At 31.5% G+C, this 4,307-nt stretch overlaps 1 long non-coding RNA gene across 1 annotated transcript; it reads left to right on the plus strand.

Annotated features, from left to right (window-relative positions):
* On the plus strand, positions 1–1,274 carry LOC123669683. The gene is made up of 3 exons (XR_006745789.1): positions 1–172; positions 319–476; positions 979–1,274. It is a non-coding gene; the product is annotated as an uncharacterized LOC123669683 (long non-coding RNA).
* The last annotated feature ends 3,033 nt before the right edge of the window (positions 1,275–4,307 follow it).

The following is a 4,307-nucleotide window of genomic DNA, read 5'->3' on the forward strand; positions in this document are numbered from 1 at the left end:
TTTTACGTCATCTAGCGGTAAATTAAAGCGTTACTAAACCGAGCTATGATCGGCTCACTAAATACAATATTGTGTCTTTACCAGTAAGAACACGATCGTAGACGAGTGACGACGAAATTTTAAAACAACAGTGCTATTATTTGTATAAACACGGCTGCAAGTCACAAAAAAGGTAAGTTGCGGATTTTTTTTAAATAGGTATAGTGTTTTTATTTGTTTAGACACAGTTTTCGTGTTATAAAATTACGCAATTCATAATTCAATTTCATTGATAAAATGTTACAGTTTGTAAAATCACAGTTTACCTTTATTTTTAAGCAATTCATCCAATACTCGATCCGATACTCGAGAAGAAAATCTTATTGTACAAGGTCCTAGCAGTAGAACAAGATCCCATTCAACTAGCTCAGAATCATCTTCGAGTTCATCATCAATAAGTTCAAGTTCATCATCTTCATCTAGTTCATCTGAATCGGGTAAGGACTTTTCCCCTGATGAAGCAGATTGCGATCCTGATTACGTACCGGCAACCCCACCTAGGCATATATCATTTAGCCCAACACCTCAAAGTAGTATTTCTATGCAACTGTTAGTTGAAACAAAAAGGATAATTTGGGTTCTCCAAAAGATAACAGAACTCCGAAAAAACGAAGTCGCAAAGGGTTTAAAAAACTCTCAGTGATGCAAGATGCTAAAAAACTTCATAATAGTGGTCAGCAATATACTTCAGTTTCCAAGTATAAAAAAGTCATGCCAAAGAAGCAGATAGGACCACCATGTAGGGAAAAATGTAGATTAAAGTGCAGCGAAATAATCAAACAGGAAGACCGAGAAATAATTTTTGACAATTTTTGGAAAATGGGAGACCTATCTAGACAAAGAAATTATATTGCAAAATGTATTAAGGTTATTAAACCCAGATATCAGTATAAAGTTCATTACAGTAATAGAGGACCTAAACATTCATTTTCATTCCAGATCAATAATTGTAAGCGCCGTGTATGTAAAACTTTCTTTAAAAACACATTGGCTATTAGTAATCGACCTATCGTAACTGTTATATCAAAAAAAAAACAATCGGGAACGGTTGACGAAGAACTAAGGGGTAAACATGGGAAACACAACAAAGTCAGCTTAGATATCATTAAAAGCATAAAAAAGCATATAGACTCAATCCCAAGGATATATCCCAAGGATATATACTGATTGATATTATTATTCCAAGTGATTGTCAGGATCTCTCTTTATTTTGTAATAAAACATTATTAATTAAATGTTAGTTTTTATTTAAATTTATTTAGTAATATTATAACACCCCATTAATGCCAACAGCTTGTACAAATTATCCATCCCGAGCGGGAATCGAACCCGCACACCATCGGTGTTTTAGGCGACTACACGCATCACTACACCAGAGTGGTTGCTATATAATATTATACCATAATGAACAAATAAAATTAATTGTAAAGTGTTACTATAATAATATAAATCAAAATAAATAATGCTGTAAATAAAAAAAAAAATACTTTTTTAAATCACATGTCATATAAACAGAGATCTATCATAGGATCTCATTAAATACCTTAAAGAATCCCGAACTCAGACTCTATTGAGAAAAAACAGTGACTTTTTTCTAATATTCGCTCTCCTGTAAAATTTCATAATTTCGTTTAGTAACGGTTTCACTTTAACGGTGCGATATAACAATTAAAAATAAGAAAACACAAAGGACAGAAAAGTACAATAAGTATTAATAGTAGTTCATTGGTTTTAATTACTTGATCGATTTGTTCAAATTCATGATAAATACTAATTTTTATTTAATGAAATATATAAATTTGTTAGTATCAAGATTAGTGTCTAAGATTTTCGTGAACATACAACAGTTTACGCATTCCTGTCATAAGTTAATGGTAATGTAAGCCTATTAAGTTTAGTATGTGACCGTTTGTCGTAAATAGATTATTATATTAAGCATTTGATATACCAGAGTTTCGAGTTTAGTGTATTTCGCAAAATAAATCTAAATGTTTAGTTATCTATGAAATTAGTATTTTATTAATAAATCTCGGTGAGAGTCAACTGTATTTTTCTATGTCCATTATAGATGATTTTATAAAAAAATATATCAATTAATTAAAACGTGTACATACAAATATATGTAGTACTAAAACTTGTGTTATGCTTTAGGTGCAGAGGAAAAAAAAGGATTAAAGATGATTCTTATTATTTAATACAATTATGAAGAAATAACATTTAGTGGAACGTGATATCACACCGACAAAGCATATTTTTATTCAAGTAATTAAAAAAAAAAAGTAAATATTAAATAAATTTCACAAAGTTTACCTACCAATTAAGCAAACAATAAATACTTATTGGAAAATTTTACAAACAAAATACGAGTAAATACTTCGAAGTAATGAGATAAATAATAAGTACGTAAAATATCTATATTACCTATAATGAAGCACTGCGATTATGCCCGTATCTTTTTCTAGAACTTTCTCTAATAGTAAATCATTTATGAGTAAGTGCTAATTTCTTATTCACTTAGGTACACAAACAACAGCTATACGGAGAAAAAAAAACCGCTGCGGTAAAGAGCAAATACGAATTGTCTGATTTCTAGTGTGAATAAAAACACCCAAAAGCGCTTAAAGCTCGACTCGTATTTTAAAGTTTTATGCTGTATTGTTGCTGTACTAAATTTAGGTCAGGTCATTGTGTTTGTCGCATCCAGATTTAACTTCGCTATCGCGGACCATTTATCATGGCGGTGTTTACTTAGTTGTTATAGCGTGAATGTTGGATTTATTATATTAATTAATCAATTTTATGCGATTTCTAGAAAATAGTGGCTTAATTAAATTAATTACATTGCTAAGTACTTAAACTTAATAGATAAACGCGCAGCGGTAAAAAAGCAGCACTTAAATCTTTTTAATTCCCTTTTAAGGGTTCATTAACAGTTACCTAATGGGACAATATATTAGAATTTTAGCGTGCATCTAAGTGCTGCTTCACATATGGTGTTCACACGCTCAGTCGGCTCCTGTTACTAAACATAATAATTACTTCGTTTCACATCGTCCCATACAATGTTTCAATCGATGTAAGTAAGCATCGTTATTACGTGTCAATAAAGTAATTTTACTACCGATTAGGAGAGGTGTTTAGAAAGATGGTGTGATGTATGTTAAGCGATAGTGGAAGGAGTTTTATAAAAATATGTTCTCTTATTTTTTCTAGATAATATACCTATGTTTCTTATTTTGTTCTCATTTTATTTATGGTTTACCATCGGTTTTATAATTAGATAACACAATTACAATAGATATCACAGGTGGCATTGGATAAATCCTAAATCTATATTAAGGTAAACAAACACAAGATGCTATTAAAACTTATTACATTTCAAAAAATATATATACATAAATTTTGTGTGCTTATTTACTGTTTGCGAAAGATAATACAAAACTTTCTTTTTAATTACCGAGATAAAAGTTCTGAAAATGTCAATTGAGTCATTGCTTTTCTTAAATGTCCTTGTGATACGTGGAACTAGAGAGTTCGCTCCTAGCACCATTTTCATAAATATAATGTGAAAAGGTTTAATTATACCATAAGGTAATCAACGGGGACGTAGAGATTAAACAACTGCAGAAGATCAGGACATTTGATTTCGTTACGATAAATTTTAAATAGGAACATCATATCAAACATATCTTTTTGCACAGTGAGTGTGGTGACCATATAAAATATATATGTGCTATTAGCTTTATGTATAACTAGCTGTGCCCGCGGCTTCGCCCGCGTTGAAATCAGTGTGACACAAATTTTTCCCGGCAAACTTCCAGTGAAAGTCTCATCATAATCGGCTTAGCCGTTCCGTAAGCCTTCCTCTTGAAGCCCTCTCTCCATTGGTGAAACCGCATGAAAATCCGTTCCGTAGATTTTGAGGGAATCGATCACATACACTTTTGGGGATTTTGTTTTATAATACACTAACTGTTGCCCGCGACTACGTCCGCGTGAAGCGTGCGTCGCGTTTAACAAAATGGTTCAGTGAATTCGTCAGAATTGTGGTATGAAATAATGTAGTAATAATATAGTATTGTAGTGTAAATATGTTTAAAATATACTGCATGTAAATTAGGTTTTAATATGGTTCTACGTAACTATATGCCACGGAATAGCGTAACGCACGCTCCTCCGTGACTCCGTGATGACAGAGGTAAATAAAAAGTATTCTAGTAACGTAAAGGTTAGATATTGTAAAAAATATTTTTTTTGTACTACTTATA

Source organism: Melitaea cinxia, chromosome 1 (genome assembly GCF_905220565.1).
Source record: "Melitaea cinxia chromosome 1, ilMelCinx1.1, whole genome shotgun sequence".
Classification (NCBI taxonomy): Eukaryota; Metazoa; Arthropoda; class Insecta; order Lepidoptera; family Nymphalidae; genus Melitaea; species Melitaea cinxia.